The following is a 26,128-nucleotide window of genomic DNA, read 5'->3' as shown; positions in this document are numbered from 1 at the left end:
ACACCGCTATCTGCACAAACATGGAAATACCTACACCGCCATCTCTATAAACATGGAGTTATCTACACCGCTATCTCTATAAACATAGAAATATCTACATCGCCATGTCTATAAACATGGAAATATCTACACTTCCATCTGGATATTCATGGAAATATCTATATCGCCCTCTGTGTAAACTTAGAAATATCTACACCGCCATCTGTATAAACATAGAAATATTTTCACTGCCATCTGTAGAAAGATGGAAATATCTAAACCGCGATCTGCATAAACATGGAAATATCTACACCTCTACCTGTATAAACATGGAAATATCTTCACTGTTCTCTGTATAAATATGGAAATATCTACACCGCTCTCTGTATAAACATGGAAATGTCTACACCACTATCAGTACAAACATGGAAATATCCACATGGCTATTTCTATAAACATAGAAATATCTACACCGCCATCTGTGTAAGCATGGAAATAACTACACAGTTATCTGTATAAACATGGAACTATCTACACCGCCATCTGAATAAACAAGGAAATATCTACATCAGTATTTGTATGAATATGGAAATATCTGCACCGCTATCACTATAAACATGGAAACCTCCACATTGTTATCAGTATAAAGATGGAAATATCTACACTGCTGTCTGTATAAACATGGAAATATCTACACCGCTATCTGTATAAACATGGAAATATCTACACCGCTATCTGTATAAACATGGAAATATCTTCACCGCTATCTGTATAAATATGGAAATATCTACAACGCTATCTGAGTAAACATGGAAATATCTAAACAGCTATCTGTGTAAAAATGGAAATATCTATACCGCTATCAGTATAAACATGGAAATAGCTACTCCGATATCTGTATAAAGACTGAATTATGTACACCGCCATCTGTATAAACATGGAAATAACTACACCGCCATCTGAATAAACATGGAAATACCTACACCGCTATCAGTATAAGCATGGAAATATCTACACTGCTATCTCTATAAAGATAGAAATAACTACACCACAGTCTGTATAAACATGGAAATATCTACACTGCTGTCTCTATAAACTTGGAAATATCTATACCGCAATCATTATAAACATGGATATATCTACACAGCTGTCTCTAAAAACACGGATATATCTTCACCGCTGTCTCTATAAACATGCAAATATCTACACCGCTGTCTCCATAAACTTGGAAATATCTACACGGCTATCTCTATAAAGGTGGAAGTATCTACACCGCTGTCTCTGTAAACATGGAAATATCTACACCGCTATCTCTATAAACTTGGAAATATCTACACCGCTATCTCTATAAACGTGGAAATATCTACACCGCTATCAGTATAAACTTGTAAATATCTACACCGCTACCTGTATAAACATGCAAATACTACACCGCTATCTCTATAAAATGGAAATATTTACACCGCTATGTGTATACAAGTGGAAATATCTACACCGCTACCTGTATAAACGTGGAAATATCTACACCGCTATCTCTGTAAACGTGGAAATATCTACACCACATTCTGTATAAACGTGGAAATATCTACTCCGATATCTCTGTAAATGACTAAACATTTAAACGGCTATCTGTATAAACAAGGAAATATTTACACTGCTATCTCTATAAACATGGAAGTATTTACTACGCTATGTGTATAAACATGGAAATATGTACACCGCTATCTCTATAAACTTGGAAATAGCTACACTGCCATCTGTATAAAGATGGAAATAGCAAGACCACGAGCTGTATAAACATGGAAATATCTACACTGCTATCTGTAAAAACATGGAAAAACCAACTCCGCCATCTGTATAATCATGGAAATATCCACACTGCTATCTCTATAAACATCGAAATATCTACACCGACATCTGTAATAACAAGGAAATATGTACACAGTCATCTGTACAAACATGGAAATATCCACACCTCCACCAGAATAAACATGGAAATATTTCACCTGCCATCTGTATACACATGGAAAAATCTACACAGCCATCAGTATAAACATGGAAATATCTGCACCGCTATCTCTGTAAACGTGGAAATATCTAAACCGCTATCTGTATAAACCTGGAAATATCTTCAACGCTATCGGTATAAACATGGAAATATTTACACCGCTATCTGTCTTAACATGAATATATCTACACCGCCATCTGTATAAACATGGTAAAATCTCCACCGCAATCTCTATAAACCTGGAAATATCTACAACGCTATCTGTGTAAAGATGGAAATATCTACACAGCTATCTGTGAAAACATAGAAATATCTACACCGGTATCTGTATAAACATGGAAATAGCTACACTGCTGTCTCTATAAACATGGAAAGATCTACACCGCTATCTTTATTTACATGGAAATATCTATGACGCTGTCTCTAAAAACATGGAAATAACTACACCGCTGTCTCTATGAACATGTAAATATTTACACCGCTTTCCCCATAAACTTGGAAATATCTACACGGCTATCTCTATAAAGGTGGAAGTATCTACAGGGCTGTCTCTATAAACATGGAAATATCTACACCGCTAACTCTGTAAACGTGCAAATATATACAACGGTGTCTCTGTAAACATGGAAATATGTACACCGCTATCTCTATAAACATGGAAATATCTACACCGCTATATCTATAAACGTGGAAATATCTACACAGATATCAGTATAATCGTAGAAATATCTACACCGCTATCTGTATAAACTTGCAAATATCTTCACCGCTATCTCTGTAAACGTGGAAATATCTACACCGCTATGTGTATAAACGTGGAAATATCTACACCACTATCTCTATAAACGTGGAAATATCTGCACCGCTATCTCTGTAAACGTGGAAATATCTAAACCACTTTCTGTATAAACGTGGAAATATCTACACCGCTATCTCTGTAAAAGTGTAAACATTTAAACCGCTCCCTGAATAAACATGGAAATATTTACACAGATGTCTCTATAGACATGGAAATATTTACCACGCTATTTGTATAAACATGGAAATATGTACACCGCTATCTCTATTAACATGGAAATACCTACACTTCCATATGTATAAAGATGGAAATATCAACACTGCGAGCTGTATAAACACGGAAATATCTACACCGCTGTCTGTATAAACATGGAAATACCAACACCGCTACCTGTATAAACACGGAAATATCTTCAACGCTATCTGTATAATCATGGAAATATCCACACCGCTATCTGTATAAACATGGAAATATCTACACCGCTATCTGTATAAACATGGAAACATGTACACCGCTCTCTGTGTAAATATGGAAATACCTACACCGCTATCTGTGTAAAGATGGAAATATCCACACCGCAATCTGTGCAAATATAGAAATATCTACACCGCTATCACTGTAAGCATGGGTATATCTACACCGCTATCTGTTCAAACATGGAAATATCTACACCGCTATCTGTATAAGCATGGAAATATCTGGAACACGATCTGTATAAACATGGTAATATCTACACATGTATCTTTATAAACATGGAAATATCTGTGCTGCTATCTGTATAAACATGGAAATACCTACTCCGCTATCTGTAAAAATATGGAAATATCTACAACGCTATCTGTATAAACATGGAAATGTCTACACCGCTATCTGTATAAACATGGAAATACCTACACAGTCATCTGTGTAAACGTGGAAATATCTACACCACTATCTGTGTAAACATGGAAATATCTACACTGCCATCTATATATACATGGAAATATCTACAGAGCTATCTCTATAAATATGGAAATATCTACACTGCTATCTCTATAAAATGGAAATAGCCACACCGCTATCTGTATAAACATGGTAATATCTACACCATCATCTGTAAAACAAGGAAATATCTACACTGTCATCTGTATAAATATTGAAATCTCTACACCTCCCTCTGTATAAACATGGAAATATCTACACTGCCATCTGTATACACATGGAAATATCTACACAGCCATCTGTATAAACATGGAAATATCTACAGCGCTATCTGCATAAACATGGAAATATCTACACCGCTATCTGTATAAACATGGACATATCTACAACACTTTCTGTGTAAACATGGAAATATCAACACAGCTATCTGTGTAAACATGGATTTATGTACAGTGCTATCTGTGTAAAGATGGAAAAATCTACACCGCAATCTGTGCAAATATGGAAATTTCTACAGCGCTATCTCTGTAAACATGGAAATATCTACACCGCTGTCTGTATAAACATGGAAATATCTACACCGCTATCTGTATAAACATGGAAATATCTACACCGCCATCTCTATAAACATTGAAATATCTACACTGCTATCTGTATAAACATGGAAATATATACACCGCTATCTGATTAAATATGGAAATAGCTTCACCGCTATCTCTATAAACATGGAAATGCCTACACAGCTATCTCTACAACCATGGAAATATCTACATGGCTATCTCTATAAACATGGAAATATCTATACCGACATCTGCATAAACATGGAAATACCTACACAGTCATCTGTATAAACATGGAAATATTTACACCGCTATCTGTACAAACATGGAAATATCTACACAGCCGTCTGTAAAAACATGGAATTATCTACACAGTCATCTGTATAAACGTGGAAATATCTACACATCCATCTGTATAAAAATTTAAATATCTACACAGCCATTTGTATAAACATGTAAATATCTACACCGCTATCTCTATAAACATGGAAATAACTACACGGCAATCTCTATAAAAATGGAAATATCTACTCCGCTATCTGTAGAAACATGGAAATATCTACACCGCGATCTGTATAAACTTGGAAATATCTACACCGCCATCTGTATAAACATGGAAATATCTCCACCACCATCTGTATAAACATGGAAATATCTACAGCGCTATCTGCATAAACATGGAAATATCTACACAGTCATCTGCATATACATGGAAATATCTTCACCGCAATCTCTATAAACACGGAAATAGCCACACCGATATCTGTATAAACATGGAAATATCTACAACGCCATCTTTAAAAACATGGCGTTATTCTGAATAACGCCAGAATAAACATGGGAATATCTACACCTCCCTCTGTATAAACATGGAATTACCTACACTGCCGACTGTATAAGCACGGAAATAACTACATCGCTATCTGTATAAACATGGTAATACCTCCACCGCTATCTCTATAAACATGGAAACTTCTACAACGCTATCTGTTTAAAGATGGAAATATCTACACCGCAGTCTGTGCAAAGATGGAAATATCTACAACACTATCTCTATTAACATGGAAATATCTGCACCGCTATCTGTATAATCATGGAAATATCTACACTGCTAACTCTATAAACATGGAAATATCTACACCGCCATCTCTATAAACATGGAAATATCTACACAGTAATCTGTATATACATGGAAATATATAAACCACCATCTCTATAAACATGGAAATATTTACACTGCCATCTGAATACACATGGAAATATCTACACAGCCTTCAGTATAAACGTGGAGACATCTGCACCGCTATCATCTCTATACACATGGAAATACCTACACCAGAATCTCTATAAACATGGAAGTGCCTACACCGCCATGTCTACAAAAATGGAAATAACTACACCGACATCTGTATAAACATGAAAATATTTACACCCCCACCTTCATAAACATGGAACTATCTACACTGCCATCTGTGTAAACATGGAAATATCGTCACCGCTATCAGTTTAAACATGGAAATACCTTCACAGTCATCTGCATATACATGGAAATACCTACACCGCTATCTCTATAAACATGGAAATAGCCACACCGCTATCTGTATAAACATGGAAATATCTTCACCGCCATCTGTAAAAACATGGAAATATCTACACAGTTATCTGCATAAACATGGGAATATCTACACCTCCATCTGTATAAACATTGAAATATCTGCACCGGTCTCTGTGTAAACATGGAAATATCTCCACCGCTATCTGTATATACATGGAAATATCTAAACCGCTGTCTGTATAAATATGGAAATATCTACACAGTCAACTGTATATACATGGAAATATCTACAACACCATCTCTACAAACATGGAAATAACTAAACTGCCATCTGTATACACATGGAAATATCTACACAGCCATCAGTATAAAGATGGAAACACCTGCACCGCTCTCTCTGTACACATGGAAATACCTACACCGCAATCTCTATAAACATGGAAATATCTACACCAAAATCTTTCTAAACAGGTAAATATATACACCGCCGTCTCTATAAACATGAAAATATCTACAACGCCATCTCCATAAACATGGAAATATCTACAACGCCATCTGTGTAAACATGGAAATATCTACACTGCTATCTGTATAAACTTGGAAATATCTACACTGCCATCTCTATAAAGATGGAAATATCTACACCGCGAGCTGTATAAACATGGAAATATCTACATCGCTATCAGTATAAACAGGGAAATACCAACACCACTATCTGTAAAAACATGGAAATATCTACACCGCTATCTCTATAAACATGGAAATATCTACACCACTACCTCTATAAACATGGAAATACCTACACCGCCATCTCTATAAACATGGAATTATCTACACTGCTATCTCTATAAACATAGAAATATCTACACCGCCATCTCTATAAACATGGAAATATCTAAACTTCCATCTGGATAAACATGGAAATATCTATACCGCCCTCTGTGTAAATTTGGAAATATCTACACCACCATCTGTATAAACATTGAATAATCTACACTGCTCTGTAGAAAGATGGAAATATCTACAACGCGATCTGCATAAACATGGAAATATCTACACCTTTACGTGTATAAACATGAAAATATCTACACTGCTCTCTGTATAAATATGGAAATATCTGCACCGCTAACTGCATAAACATGGAAATGTCTACACCGGTATCTGTATAAACATGGAAATATCCACATGGCTATTTCTATAAACATGGAAATATCTACACCGCCATCTGTATAAACATGGAAATACCACACAGTTTTCTGTATAAACATGGAAATATCTACACCGCTATCTCTATAAACATGGAAATATCTACACTGCTATCTGTATAAACATGGAAATATCTGCACCGCAATCTGTGCAAAGATGCAAATATATACAGCGCTATCTGTATAAACATGAAAATATCTACACAGTCATCTGAATATACATGGTAATATCTTCACAACCATCTCTATAACCAGGAAAATATCTAAACTGCCATTCGTATACACATGGAAATATCTACACAGCCATCAGTATAAACATGGAAACATCTGCACCGCTATCTCTATACACATGGAAATACCTACACTGCAATCTACATAAACATGGAAATATATACACTGCAATCTCTATAAACATGGAAATATCTACAACTCCATCTCTAAAAACATGAAAATATCTACAACGCCATCTCCATAAACATGGAACCATCTACACCGCCATCTGGGTAAACATGGAAATATCTACACCACTATCTCTATAAACATGGAAATACCTACACTGCCACCTGTATAAAGATGGAAATATTTACACGGTGAGCTGTATAACCATGGAAATACCTACACCGCTATGTGTATACAGATGGAAATAACTTCAGCAATATCTGTAGAAACATGGAAATATCTACACGGCTATCTGTATAAACTTGGAAATACCTACACCGTTATTGGTATAAACATGAAAATATCTACAACTCCATCTGTATAAACATGGAAATATCTCCACCGCTATCTGCATAAACATGGAACTATCTCCAACACTATCTGTATAAATATGGAAATATCTACACCACTATCTGTATAAGCATGGAAATATCTACACCACTATCTGTATAAACATGGAAATATATACACCACTATCTGTATAAACATGGAAACATCTGCATTGCTATCTGTATAAACACGGAAATATCTCCACCGCTATCTGTATAATCTTGGAAATATCTGCACAGCTATCTGTATAAATATGGAAATATCTACACCGCTATCAGTATAAACATGGAAATACCTACACTGCTATCAGTATAAACATGGAATTATCTACACCGCTATCTGTGTAAAGATGGAAATATCTACACCGCAATCTGTGCAAAGATGGAAATTTTTACACTACTATCTGTATAAACATGGAAATATCCACAGTGCCATCTGTATAAACATGTAAATATCTACACAGCCGTGTGTATAAACGGGGAAATATCTACACAGCCATCTCTATAAACATGGAAGTATCCTCACCGCTATCTGTATAAACATGGAAAAAGCCACACCGCTATCTGTATAAACATGGAAATATCAACACTGCCATCTGTATACACATGGAAATATCTACACTGCCATCAGTATAAACATGGAAATATCTACACCGCTGTCTCTATAAACATGGAAATACCTACACCACTATCTGTATAAACTTGGAAATATCTACACTGCTATCTGTATAAATTTGTAAATATCTACACGGCCATCTGTATGAACATGGAAAAATCTCCACAGCGATCTGTATAAACATGGAAATATCTACACAGTCATCTGTATATACATGGAAATATCTACAACACCATCTCTACAAACATAGAAATATCTACACTGCCGTCTGTATACACATGGAAATATCTACACAGCCATCAGTATATACATGGAAATATCTGCACCGCTATCTCTGTACACATGGAAATAACTACACTGCAATCTCTATAAACATGGAAATATCTACACCAAAATCTTTATTAACATGGAAATATCTACACCGCCGTCTCTATAAACATGAAAATAACTACAACGCCATCTCCATAAACATGGAAATATCTACACCGCCATCTCTGTAAACATGGATATGTCTATACTGCTATCTTTATAAACATGGAAATATCCCCCCAGACATCTGTATAAAGATGGAAATATCTACACCGCGAGCTGTATAAAAATGGAAATATCAACACCGCTATCTGCACAAACATGGAAATACCTACACCGCCATCTCTATAAACATGGAATTATCTACTCCGCTCTCTCTGTAAACATAGAAATATCTACACCGCCATGTCTATAAACATGGAAATATCTACATTTCCATCTGGATAAACATGGAAATATCTATACCGCCCTCTGTGTAAACTTGGAAATATCTACACCGCCATCTATATAAACATAGAAATAATTTACACTGCCATCTGTAGAAAGATGGAAATTTCTACACCGCGATCTGCATAAACATGGAAATATCTACACTTCTACTTGTATAAACATGGAAATATCTACACTGCTCTCTGTATAAATATGGAAATATCTACACCGCTATCTGTATAAACTTGGAAATGTCTACACCGCTATGTGTATAAACATGGAAATATCCACATGGCTATTTCTATATACATGGAAATATCTACACCGCCATCTGTATAAGCATGGAAACACCTACACAGTTATCTGTATAAACATGGAAATAACTACACCGCTATCTCTATAAACGGAAATATCTACACTGCTATCTGTATAAACATGGAAATACCTTCACCGCAATCTGTGCAAAGATGGAAATATATAGAGCGCTATCTCTATAAAGATGGAAATATCTACACCGCTATCTATATAAACATGGAAATATCTACACCGCCATCTGTATAAACATGGAAATATCTACACAGTCAACTGTATATACATGGAAAAACCTTCACAGCCATCTCTATTAACATGAAAATATCTACACTGCCATTCTTATAGACATGAAAATATCTACACAGCCATCAGTATAAACATAGAAACATCTGCACCGGTATCTCTATACACATGGAAATACCTACACTGCAATCTCTATAAACATGGAAATATATACACCGCCATCTCTATAAACATGAAAATATCTACACCGACATCTCCATAAACATGGAATTATCTACACTGCCATCAGGGTAAACATGGAAATATCTACTCCTCTATCTCTATAAACATGGAAATATCTACACTGCCATCTGTATAAAGATGGAAATATCTACACTGTGAGCTGTATAAACATGGAAATATCTACACCGCTATCTGTATACACAGGGAAATACCAACACCAATATCTGTATAAACATGGAAATATCTACACGGCTATCTGTATAAACTTGGAAATATCTCCACCGCTATCTTCATAAACCTGGAAATATCTCCACCGCTATTTGTATAAATATGGAAATATCTACACCACTATCTGTATAAGCATTGAAATATCTACACCACTCTCTGTATAAACATGGAAATATATACACCGCTATCAGTATGAACATGAAAATACCTACATCGCTATATGTATAAACCTGGAAATATCTCCACGGCTATATGTATAAACATGGAAATACCTACACCACTATCTCTTTAAACATGGAAATATTTACACCGTTATCTGCATAAATATGGAAATATTTACAACGCTATCTGTGTAAACTTGGAAATATCTACACAGCTACCTGTGAAAACATGGAATTAACTACTCCGTTATCTGTATAAACATTGAAATATCTACACCGTCGTCTGTATATACATGGAAATATCCACACTGCCCTCTGTATAAACATGGAAATATCTACACCGTTATCAGTATAAACATGGAAATATCTACACCGCTATCTCTATAAACATGGAAATATCTGCAGAGCCATCTGTAAAACATGGAAATACCTCTACAGTCATCTGTATAAACATGGAAATATCTACAATGCCATCTGTATACACATGGAAATATCTACACAGCCATCTGTATAAACATGGAAATACCTACACTGCAATCTCTATAAACATGGAAATATCTACACCGCCTCTCTATAAACATGAAAATATCTACACTGCCATCTCCATAAACATGGAACTAACTACTCCGCCATCTGTATAAACATGGAAACATCTACACAGCCATTTGTGTGAATAAGGAGATATCTACAATTCCATCTGTATAAAGATATAAGTATCTGCACCGCGAGCTGTATAAACATGGAAATATCTACATCGCTATCTGTATAAACGTCGAAATACCAACACATCTATCGGTATAAACATGGAAATATCTACAACGCCATCTATATAAACATGGAAATATCTACACCGCTATGTCTATAAACATGGAAATACCTACACTGCTATCTCTATAAACATGGAAATATCTACACCGCTATCTGTATAAACATGGAAATATCTACACCGCTATCTGTATAAACATGGAAATATCTACACCGCGATCTGTATAAACACGGAAATATCTTCACCACGATCTGTATAAACATGGAAATAGCTACACCGCTATCTGTATAAACATGGTAATATCTACACCACCATCTATATAAACATGGAAATATCTACACCGCCGTCTGCATAAACTTGGAAATATCTACAATGCCATCTGTAGAAAGATGGAAATATCTACACCGCAATCTGTGTAAACATGGAAATATCTACAACGCGATCTGTGTAAACATGGAAATATCTGCAGCGCCATCTCCATAAACATTGAAATATCTACACTGCCATCTGTAAAACATGGAAATATCTACACCACCATCTGTATAAACATGGAAATACCTAAAATACCATATGTATACACATGGAAATATCTACACAGACATCTGTATAAGTATGGAAATATCTACACCGCCATCTGTATAAACATGGAAATATCTTCACCACGATCTGTATAAACATGGAAATATCTTCACCACGATCTGTATAAACATGGAAATATCTACACCGCTATCTGTATAAACATGGAAATATCTACAACGTTATCTGTATAAACATGGAAATATCTACACCGCGATCTGTATAAACATGGAAATATCTACACCGCGATCTGTAGAAACATGGAAATATCTTCACCACGATCTGAATAAACATGGAAATATCTACACCGCTATCTGTATAAACATGGTAATATCTACACCACCATCTATATAAACATGGAAATATATTCACCGCCATCTGCATAAACATGGAATTATCTACAATGCCATCTGTAGAAAGATGGAAATATCTACACCGCAATCTGTGTAAACATGGAAATATCTACACCGATATCTCTAAAAACATGGAAATATCTATACCGCTATCTGAATAAACATGGAAATATCTACACCGCGATCTGTATAAACATGGAAATATCTACAGCGCCATCTCTATAAACATTGAAATATCTACACTGCCATCTGTAAAAACATGGAAATATATACTCAGTCATCTGAATAAACATGGAAATAAATACACCACCATCTGTATAAACATGGAAATACCTACAATACCATCTGTATACACATGGAAATATCTACACAGACATCTGTATAAGTTTGGAAATATCTACAACGCCATCTGAAAAAACATGGAAATAACTACACGGCCATCTGTAGAAAGATGGAAATATCTACACTGCTATCTCTATAAATTTGGAAATATCTACACCGCCATCTCTATAAACATGAAAATATATACACTGCCATCTCCATAAAGATGGAAGTATCTACTCCGACATGTGTATAAACACGGAAATATCTACACCACAATCTGTGAAAACATGGAAATATCTACAACGCGATCTGTACAAACATGGAAATATCTACACCGCCATCTGCATGTCCATGGAAATATCTACGCTGCCATCTGTATAAACATGGAAATATCTACACGGCCATCTGTGTATAGATGGAAATATCAACAACGCCTTCTGTACAAACATGGAAATATCTACACCGCTATCTCTATAAACATGGAAATATCTGCACAGCCATCAGTAAAACATGGAAATACCTCTACAGTCATCTGTATAAACATGGAAATATCTACAATGCCATCTGTATACACATGGAAATATCTACACAGCCATCTGTATAAACATGTAAATATCTACACTGCTATCTCTATAAACATGGAAATATCTACACCGCCATCTCTATAAACATGAAAATATCTACACTGCCATCTCCATAAACATGAAACTCATTACTCCGCCATCTCTATGAACATGGAAACATCTACACCGCCATCTGTGTGAATAAGGAAATATCTACAATGCCATCTGTATAAACATATAAATATCTGCACCGAGAGCTGTATAAACATGGAAATATCTACATCGCTATCTGTATAAACGTGGAAATACCAACACATCTATTGGTATAAACATGGAAATAGCTACAACGCCATCTATATAAACATGGAAATATCTACACCGCAATGTCTATAAACATGGAAATACCTACACCGCTATCTCTATAAACATGGAAATATCTACACCGCTATCTGTATAAACATGGAAATATCTACACCGTTATCTGTATAAACATGGAAATATCTACACCACCATCTGTATAAAGATGGAAATACCTACAATACCATCTGTATACACATGGAAATATCTACACAGACATCTGTATAAGTATGGAAATTTCTACACCGCCATCTGTATAAACATGGAAATATCTACACTGCCATCTATAGAAAGATGGAAATATCTACACCGCTATCTCTATAAATGTGGAAATATCTACACCGCCATCTCTATAAACATGAAAATATCTACACTGCCATCTCCATAAAGATGGAAGTATCTACTGCGCCATGTGTATAAACACGGAAATATCTACACCACCATCTGTGAAAACATGGAAATATCTACACCGCTATCTGTATAAACATGGAAATATCTACACCGCCATCTGCATGTCCATGGAAATATCTACGCTGCCATCTGTATAAACATGGAAATATCTACACGGCCATCTGTGTATAGATGGAAATATCAACAACGCCATCTGTACAAACATGGAAATATCTACACCGCCATCTGTATAAAAATGGAAATATGTACACCACGATCTGTATAAACATGGAAATATCTTCACCACGATCTGTATAAACATGGAAATATCTACACCGCGATGTGTATAAACATGGAAATATCTACACCGCGATCAGTATAAACATGGAAATATCTACACCGCTATCTGTATAAACATGGAAATATCTACACCGCGATCTGTATAAACATGGAAATATCTACAGAGCCATCACTGTAAACATTGAAATATCTACACTGCCATCTGTAAAAACATGGAAATATCTACACAGTCATCTGAATAAACATGGAAATAGCTACACCACCATCTGTATAAACATGGAAATACCTACAATACCATCTGTATACACATGGAAGTATCTACACAGACATCTGTATAAGTATGGAAATATCTACACTGCCATCTGTATAAACATGGAAATATCTACACTGACATCTGTAGAAAAATGGAAATATCTACACCGCTATCTCTATAAATATGGAAATACCTACACCGCCATCTCTATAAACATGAAAATATCTACACTGCCATCTCCATAAAAATGGAAGTATCTACGCCGCCATGTGTATAAACACGGAAATATCTACACCACCATCTGTGAAAACATGGAAATATCTACACCGCTATCTGTATAAACATGGAAATATCTACACCGCCATCTGCATGTCCATGGAAATGTCTACGCTGCCATCTGTATAAACATGGAAATATCTACACGGCCATCTGTGTATAGATGGAAATATCAACAACGCCTTCTGTACAAACATGGAAATATCTACACCGCTATCTCTATAAACATGGAAATAACTAAACCGCTATCTGTATAAACATGGAAATATCTACAACGTTATCTGTATAAACATGGAAATATCTACACCGCGATCTGTATAAACATGGAAATATCTACACCGCGATCTGTAGAAACATGGAAATATCTTCACCACGATCTGAATAAACATGGAAATATCTACACCGCTATCTGTATAAACATGGTAATATCTACACCACCATCTATATAAACATGGAAATATATTCACCGCCATCTGCATAAACATGGAATTATCTACAATGACATCTGTAGAAAGATGGAAATATCTACACCGCAATCTGTGTAAACATGGAAATATCTACACCGATATCTCTAAAAACATGGAAATATCTATACCGCTATCTGAATAAACATGGAAATATCTACACCGCGATCTGTATAAACATGGAAATATCTACACCGCGATCTGTATAAACATGGAAATATCTTCACCACGATCTGAATAAACACGGAAATATCTACACCGCTCTCTGTATAAACATGGAAATATCTACACCGCCATCTGCATGTCCATGGAAATATCTACGCTGCCATCTGTATAAACATGGAAATATCTACACGGCCATCTGTGTATAGATGGAAATATCAACAACGCCATCTGTACAAACATGGAAATATCTACACCGCTATCTCTATAAACATGGAAATATCTGCACAGCCATCTGTAAAACATGGAAATACCTCTACAGTCATCTGTATAAACATGGAAATATCTACAATGCCATCTCTATACACATGGAAATATCTACACCGCCATCTCTATAAACATGAAAATATCTACACTGCCATCTCCATAAACATGGAACTAACTACTCCGCCGTCTGTATAAACATGGAAACATCTACACCGCCATCTGTGTGAATAAGGAAATATCTACAATGCCATCTGTATAAAGATATAAATATCTGCACCGCGAGCTGTATAAACATGGAAATATCTACAATGCCATCTGTAGAAAGATGGAAATACCTACACCGCAATCTGTGTAAACATGGAAATATCTACAACGATATCTGTAAAAACATGGAAATATCTACACCGCTATCTGTATAAACATGGAAATATCTACACGGCCATCTCTGTATAGATGGAAATATCAACAACGCCATCTGTACAAACATGGAAATATCTACACCGCTATCTCTATAAACATGGAAATATCTGCACAGCCGTCTGTAAAACATGGAAATACCTCTACAGTCATCTGTATAAACATGGAAATATCTACAATGCCATCTCTATACACATGGAAATATCTACACCGCCATCTCTATAAACATGAAAATATCTACACTGCCATCTACATAAACATGGAACTAACTACTCCGCCGTCTGTATAAACATGGAAACATCTACACCGCCATCTGTGTGAATAAGGAAATATCTATAAAGCCATCTGTATAAAGATATAAATATCTGCACCGCGAGCTGTATAAACATGGAAATATCTACAACGCCATCTATATAAACATGGAAATATCTACACCGCTATGTCTATAAACATGGAAATAGCTACACCGCTCTCTCTATAAACATGGAAATATCTACTCCGCTATCTGTATAAACATGGAAATATCTACACCGCGATCTGTATAAACATGGAAATATCTACACCGCGATCTGTATAAACATGGAAATATCTTCACCACGATCTGTATAAACATGGAAATATCTACACCGCTCTCTGTATAAACATGGAAATATCTACACCGCCATCTGCATGTCCATGGAAATATCTACGCTGCCATCTGTATAAACATGGAAATATCTACACGGCCATCTGTGTATAGATGGAAATATCAACAACGCCATCTGTACAAACATGGAAATATCTACACCGCTATCTCTATAAACATGGAAATATCTGCACAGCCATCTGTAAAACATGGAAATACCTCTACAGTCATCTGTATAAACATGGAAATATCTACAATGCCATCTCTATACACATGGAAATATCTACACCGCCATCTCTATAAACATGAAAATATCTACACTGCCATCTCCATAAACATGGAACTAACTACTCCGCCGTCTGTATAAACATGGAAACATCTACACCGCCATCTGTGTGAATAAGGAAATATCTACAATGCCATCTGTATAAAGATATAAATATCTGCACCGCGAGCTGTATAAACATGGAAATATCTACAACGCCATCTATATAAACATGGAAATATCTACACCGCTATGTCTATAAACATGGAAATACCTACACCGCTCTCTCTATAAACATGGAAATATCTACACCGCTATCAGTATAAACATGGAAATATCTACACCGCGATCTGTATAAACATGGAAATATCTTCACCGCGATCTGTATAAACATGGAAATACCTTCACCACGATCTGTATAAACATGGAAATACCTACACCGCTATCTGTATAAACATGGTAATATCTACACCACCATCTATATAAACATGGAAATATCTACACCGCCATCTGCATAAACATGGAAGTATCTACAATGCCATTTGTAGAAAGATGGAAATATCTACACCGCAATCTGTGTAAAAATGGAAATATCTACACCGATATCTGTAAAAACATGGAAATATCTACACCGCTATCGGTATAAACATGGAAATATCTACACCACGATCTGTATAAACATGGAGATATCTACAGCGCCATCTCTATTAACATTGAAATATCTACACTGCCATCAGTAAAAACATGGAAATATCTACACAGTCATCTGAATAAACATGGAAATATCTACACCACCATCTGTATAAACATGGAAATACCTACAATACCATCTGTATACACATGGAAATATCTACACAGACATCTCTATAAGTATGTAAATATCTACACCGCCATCTGTATAAACATGGAAATATCTACACTGCCATCTGTAGAAAGATGGAAATATCTACACCGCTATCTCTATAAATATGGAAATATCTACACCGCCATCTCTATAAACATGAAAATATCTACACTGCCATCTCCATAAAGATGGAAGTATCTACTCCGGCATGTGTATAAACACGGAAATATCTACACCACCATCTGTGAAAACATGGAAATATCTACACCGCTATCTGTATAAAGATGGAAATATCTACACCGCCATCTGCATGTCCATGGAAATATCTACGCTGCCATCTGTATAAACATGGAAATATCTACACGACCATCTGTGTATAGATGGAAATATCAACGCCATCCGTACAAACATGGAAATATCTACACTGCTATCTCTATAAACATGGAAATATCTGCACAGCCATCTGTAAAACATGGAAATACCTCTACAGTCATCTGTATAAACATGGAAATATCTACAATGCCATCTGTATACACATGGAAATATCTACACAGCCATCCGTATAAACATGTAAATATCTACACCGCCATCTCTATAAACATGAAAATATCTACACTGCCATCTCCATAAACATGGAACTAACTACTCCGCCATCTGTATAAACATGGAAAGATCTACACCGCCATCTGTGTTAATAAGGAAATATCTACAATGCCATCTGTATAAAGATATAAATATCTGCACCGCGAGCTGTATAAACATGGAAATATCTACATCGCTTTCTGTATAAACGTGGAAATACCAACACATCTATCGGTATAAACATGGAAATATCTACAACGCCATCTATATAAACATGGAAATATCTACACCGCTATGTCTATAAACATGGAAATACCTACACCGCTATCTCTATAAACATGGAAATACCTACACCGCTATCTGTATAAACAAGGAAACATCTACAATGCTATCTGTATAAACATGGAAATATCTACACCGCGATCTGTATAAACATGGAAATATCTACACCGCGATCTGTGTAAACATGGAAATATCTTCACCACGATCTGTATAAACATGGAAATATCTACACCGCTATCTGTATAAACATGGTAATATCTATACCACCATCTATATAAACATGGAAATATATACACCGCCATCTGCATAAACATGGAAATATCTACAATGCCATCTGTAGAAAGATGGAAATACCTACACCGCAATCTGTGTAAACATGGAAATATCTACAACGATATCTGTAAAAACATGGAAATATCTACACCGCTATCTGTATAAACATGAAAATATCTACACGGCCATCTGTGTATAGATGGAAATATCAACAACGCCATCTGTACAAACATGGAAATATCTACACCGCTATCTCTATAAACATGGAAATATCTGCACAGCCGTCTGTAAAACATGGAAATATCTCTACAGTCATCTGTATAAACATGGAAATATCTACAATGCCATCTCTATACACATGGAAATATCTACACCGCCACCTCTATAAACATGAAAATATCTACACTGCCATCTCCATAAACATGGAACTAACTACTCCGCCGTCTGTATAAACATGGAAACATCTACACCGCCATCTGTGTGAATAAGGAAATATCTACAATGCCATCTGTATAAAGATATAAATATCTGCACCGCGAGCTGTATAAACATGGAAATATCTACAACGCCATCTATATAAACATGGAAATATCTACACCGCTATGTCTATAAACATGGAAATACCTACACCGCTCTCTCTATAAACATGGAAATATCTACTCCGCTATCTGTATAAACATGGAAATATCTACACCGCGATCTGTATAAACATGGAAATATCTTCACCGCGATCTGTATAAACATGGAAATATCTTCACCACGATCTGTATAAACATGGAAATACCTACACCGCTATCTGTATAAACATGGTAATATCTACACCACCATCTATATAAACATGGAAATATCTACACCGCCATCTGCATAAACATGGAAGTATCTACAATGCCATTTGTAGAAAGATGGAAATATCTACACCGCAATCTGTGTAAACATGGAAATATCTACACCGATATCTGTAAAAACATGGAAATATCTACACCGCTATCTGTATAAACATGGAAATATCTACACCGCGATCTGTATAAACATGGAGATATCTACAGCGCCATCTCTATTAACATTGAAATATCTACACTGCCATCTGTAAAAACATGGAAATATCTACACAGTCATCTGAATAAACATGGAAATATCTACACCACCATCTGTATAAACATGGAAATACCTACAATACCATCTGTATACACATGGAAATATCTACACAGACATCTCTATAAGTATGGAAATATCTACACCGCAATCTGTATAAACATGGAAATATCTACACTGCCATCTGTAGAAAGATGGAAATATCTACACCGCTATCTCTATAAATATGGAAATATCTACACCGCCATCTCTATAAACATGAAAATATCTACACTGCCATCTCCATAAAGATGGAATTATCTACTCCGGCATGTGTATAAACACGGAAATATCTACACCACCATCTGTGAAAACATGGAAATATCTACACCGCTATCTGTATAAACATGGAAATATCTACACCGCCATCTGCATGTCCATGGAAATATCTACGCTGCCATCTGTATAAACATGGAAATATCTACACGACCATCTGTGTATAGATGGAAATATCAACGCCATCCGTACAAACATGGAAATATCTACACTGCTATCTCTATAAACATGGAAATATCTGCACAGCCATCTGTAAAACATGGAAATACCTCTACAGTCATCTGTATAAACATGGAAATATCTACAATGCCATCTGTATACACATGGAAATATCTACACAGCCATCCGTATAAACATGTAAATATCTACACTGCTATCTCTATAAACATGGAAATATCTACACCGCCATCTCTATAAACATGAAAATATCTACACTGCCATCTCCATAAACATGGAACTAACTACTCCGCCATCTGTATAAACATGGAAAGATCTACACCGCCATCTGTGTGAATAAGGAAATATCTACAATGCCATCTGTATAAAGATATAAATATCTGCACCGCGAGCTGTATAAACATGGAAATATCTACATCGCTTTCTGTATAAACGTGGAAACACCAACACATCTATCGGTATAAACATGGAAATATCTACAACGCCATCTATATAAACATGGAAATATCTACACCGCTATGTCTATAAACATGGAAATACCTACACCGCTCTCTCTATAAACATGGAAATATCTACTCCGCTATCTGTATAAACATGGAAATATCTACACCGCGATCTGTATAAACATGGAAATATCTACACCGCGATCTGTATAAACATGGAAATATCTTCACCACGATCTGAATAAACATGGAAATATCTACACCGCTCTCTGTATAAACATGGAAATATCTACACCGCCATCTGCATGTCCATGGAAATATCTACGCTGCCATCTGTATAAACATGGAAATATCTACACGGCCATCTGTGTATAGATGGAAATATCAACAACGCCATCTGTACAAACATGGAAATATCTACACCGCTATCTCTATAAACATGGAAATATCTGCACAGCCATCTGTAAAACATGGAAATACCTCTACAGTCATCTGTATAAACATGGAAATATCTACAATGCCATCTCTATACACATGGAAATATCTACACCGCCATCTCTATAAACATGAAAATATCTACACTGCCATCTCCATAAACATGGAACTAACTACTCCGCCGTCTGTATAAACATGGAAACATCTACACCGCCATCTGTGTGAATAAGGAAATATCTACAATGCCATCTGTATAAAGATATAAATATCTGCACCGCGAGCTGTATAAACATGGAAATATCTACAATGCCATCTGTAGAAAGATGGAAATACCTACACCGCAATCTGTGTAAACATGGAAATATCTACAACGATATCTGTAAAAACATGGAAATATCTACACCGCTATCTGTATAAACATGGAAATATCTACACGGCCATCTCTGTATAGATGGAAATATCAACAACGCCATCTGTACAAACATGGAAATATCTACACCGCTATCTCTATAAACATGGAAATATCTGCACAGCCGTCTGTAAAACATGGAAATACCTCTACAGTCATCTGTATAAACATGGAAATATCTACAATGCCATCTCTATACACATGGAAATATCTACACCGCCATCTCTATAAACATGAAAATATCTACACTGCCATCTCCATAAACATGGAACTAACTACTCCGCCGTCTGTATAAACATGGAAACATCTACACCGCCATCTGTGTGAATAAGGAAATATCTATAAAGCCATCTGTATAAAGATATAAATATCTGCACCGCGAGCTGTATAAACATGGAAATATCTACAACGCCATCTATATAAACATGGAAATATCTACACCGCTATGTCTATAAACATGGAAATAGCTACACCGCTCTCTCTATAAACATGGAAATATCTACTCCGCTATCTGTATAAACATGGAAATATCTACACCGCGATCTGTATAAACATGGAAATATCTACACCGCGATCTGTATAAACATGGAAATATCTTCACCACGATCTGTATAAACATGGAAATATCTACACCGCTCTCTGTATAAACATGGAAATATCTACACCGCCATCTGCATGTCCATGGAAATATCTACGCTGCCATCTGTATAAACATGGAAATATCTACACGGCCATCTGTGTATAGATGGAAATATCAACAACGCCATCTGTACAAACATGGAAATATCTACACCGCTATCTCTATAAACATGGAAATATCTGCACAGCCATCTGTAAAACATGGAAATACCTCTACAGTCATCTGTATAAACATGGAAATATCTACAATGCCATCTCTATACACATGGAAATATCTACACCGCCATCTCTATAAACATGAAAATATCTACACTGCCATCTCCATAAACATGGAACTAACTACTCCGCCGTCTGTAGAAACATGGAAACATCTACACCGCCATCTGTGTGAATAAGGAAATATCTACAATGCCATCTGTATAAAGATATAAATATCTGCACCGCGAGCTGTATAAACATGGAAATATCTACAACGCCATCTATATAAACATGGAAATATCTACACCGCTATGTCTATAAACATGGAAATACCTACACCGCTCTCTCTATAAACATGGAAATATCTACACCGCTATCAGTATAAACATGGAAATATCTACACCGCGATCTGTATAAACATGGAAATATCTTCACCGCGATCTGTATAAACATGGAAATACCTTCACCACGATCTGTATAAACATGGAAATACCTACACCGCTATCTGTATAAACATGGTAATATCTACACCACCATCTATATAAACATGGAAATATCTACACCGCCATCTGCATAAACATGGAAGTATCTACAATGCCATTTGTAGAAAGATGGAAATATCTACACCGCAATCTGTGTAAAAATGGAAATATCTACACCGATATCTGTAAAAACATGGAAATATCTACACCGCTATCGGTATAAACATGGAAATATCTACACCACGATCTGTATAAACATGGAGATATCTACAGCGCCATCTCTATTAACATTGAAATATCTACACTGCCATCAGTAAAAACATGGAAATATCTACACAGTCATCTGAATAAACATGGAAATATCTACACCACCATCTGTATAAACATGGAAATACCTACAATACCATCTGTATACACATGGAAATATCTACACAGACATCTCTATAAGTATGTAAATATCTACACCGCCATCTGTATAAACATGGAAATATCTACACTGCCATCTGTAGAAAGATGGAAATATCTACACCGCTATCTCTATAAATATGGAAATATCTACACCGCCATCTCTATAAACATGAAAATATCTACACTGCCATCTCCATAAAGATGGAAGTATCTACTCCGGCATGTGTATAAACACGGAAATATCTACACCACCATCTGTGAAAACATGGAAATATCTACACCGCTATCTGTATAAAGATGGAAATATCTACACCGCCATCTGCATGTCCATGGAAATATCTACGCTGCCATCTGTATAAACATGGAAATATCTACACGACCATCTGTGTATAGATGGAAATATCAACGCCATCCGTACAAACATGGAAATATCTACACTGCTATCTCTATAAACATGGAAATATCTGCACAGCCATCTGTAAAACATGGAAATACCTCTACAGTCATCTGTATAAACATGGAAATATCTACAATGCCATCTGTATACACATGGAAATATCTACACAGCCATCCGTATAAACATGTAAATATCTACACCGCCATCTCTATAAACATGAAAATATCTACACTGCCATCTCCATAAACATGGAACTAACTACTCCGCCATCTGTATAAACATGGAAAGATCTACACCGCCATCTGTGTTAATAAGGAAATATCTACAATGCCATCTGTATAAAGATATAAATATCTGCACCGCGAGCTGTATAAACATGGAAATATCTACATCGCTTTCTGTATAAACGTGGAAATACCAACACATCTATCGGTATAAACATGGAAATATCTACAACGCCATCTATATAAACATGGAAATATCTACACCGCTATGTCTATAAACATGGAAATACCTACACCGCTATCTCTATAAACATGGAAATACCTACACCGCTATCTGTATAAACAAGGAAACATCTACAATGCTATCTGTATAAACATGGAAATATCTACACCGCGATCTGTATAAACATGGAAATATCTACACCGCGATCTGTGTAAACATGGAAATATCTTCACCACGATCTGTATAAACATGGAAATATCTACACCGCTATCTGTATAAACATGGTAATATCTATACCACCATCTATATAAACATGGAAATATATACACCGCCATCTGCATAAACATGGAAATATCTACAATGCCATCTGTAGAAAGATGGAAATACCTACACCGCAATCTGTGTAAACATGGAAATATCTACAACGATATCTGTAAAAACATGGAAATATCTACACCGCTATCTGTATAAACATGAAAATATCTACACGGCCATCTGTGTATAGATGGAAATATCAACAACGCCATCTGTACAAACATGGAAATATCTACACCGCTATCTCTATAAACATGGAAATATCTGCACAGCCGTCTGTAAAACATGGAAATATCTCTACAGTCATCTGTATAAACATGGAAATATCTACAATGCCATCTCTATACACATGGAAATATCTACACCGCCACCTCTATAAACATGAAAATATCTACACTGCCATCTCCATAAACATGGAACTAACTACTCCGCCGTCTGTATAAACATGGAAACATCTACACCGCCATCTGTGTGAATAAGGAAATATCTACAATGCCATCTGTATAAAGATATAAATATCTGCACCGCGAGCTGTATAAACATGGAAATATCTACAACGCCATCTATATAAACATGGAAATATCTACACCGCTATGTCTATAAACATGGAAATACCTACACCGCTCTCTCTATAAACATGGAAATATCTACTCCGCTATCTGTATAAACATGGAAATATCTACACCGCGATCTGTATAAACATGGAAATATCTACACCGCGATCTGTATAAATATGGAAATATCTTCACCACGATCTGTATAAACATGAAAATATCTACACCGCTATCTGTATAAACATGGTAATATCTACACCACCATCTATATAAACATGGAAATATCTACACCGCCATCTGCATAAACATGGAAGTATCAACAATGCCATTTGTAGAAAGATGGAAATATCTACACCGCAATCTGTGTAAACATGGAAATATCTACACTGATATCTGTAAAAACATGGAAATATCTACACCGCTATCTGTATAAACATGGAAATATCTACACCGCGATCTGTATAAACATGGAAATATCTACAGTGCCATCTCTATAAACATTGAAATATCTACACTGCCATCTGTAAAACATGGAAATACCTACACATTCATCTGAATAAACATGGAAATATCTACACCACCATCTGTATAAACATGGAAATACCTACAATACCATCTGTATACACATGGAAATATCTACACAGACATCTCTATAAGTATGGAAATATCTACACCGCCATCTGTATAAACATTGAAATATCTACACTGCCATCTGTAGAAAGATGGAAATATATACACCGCTATCTCTATAAATATGGAAATATCTATACGGCCATCTCTATAAACATGAAAATATCTACACTGCCGTCTCCATAAAGATGGAAGTATCTACTCCGCCATGTGTATAAACACGGAAATATCTACACCACCATCTGTGAAAACATGGAAATATCTACACCGCTGTCTGTATAAACATGGAAATATCTACACCGCCATCTGCATGTCCATGGAAATATCTACGCTGCCATCTGTATAAACATGGAAATATCTACACGGACATCTGTGTATAGATGGAAATATCAACAACGCCATCTGTACAACATGGAAATATCTACACCGCTATCTCTATAAACATGGAAATACCTACACCGCTATCTCTATAAACATGGAAATATCTACACCGCTATCTATATAAACATGGAAATATCTACAACGCTATCTGTA

Source organism: Pan paniscus, chromosome 20, assembly GCF_029289425.2.
Source record: "Pan paniscus chromosome 20, NHGRI_mPanPan1-v2.0_pri, whole genome shotgun sequence".
Lineage (NCBI taxonomy): Eukaryota > Metazoa > Chordata > Mammalia > Primates > Hominidae > Pan > Pan paniscus.
Note: the sequence above shows the minus strand (reverse complement) of the source record.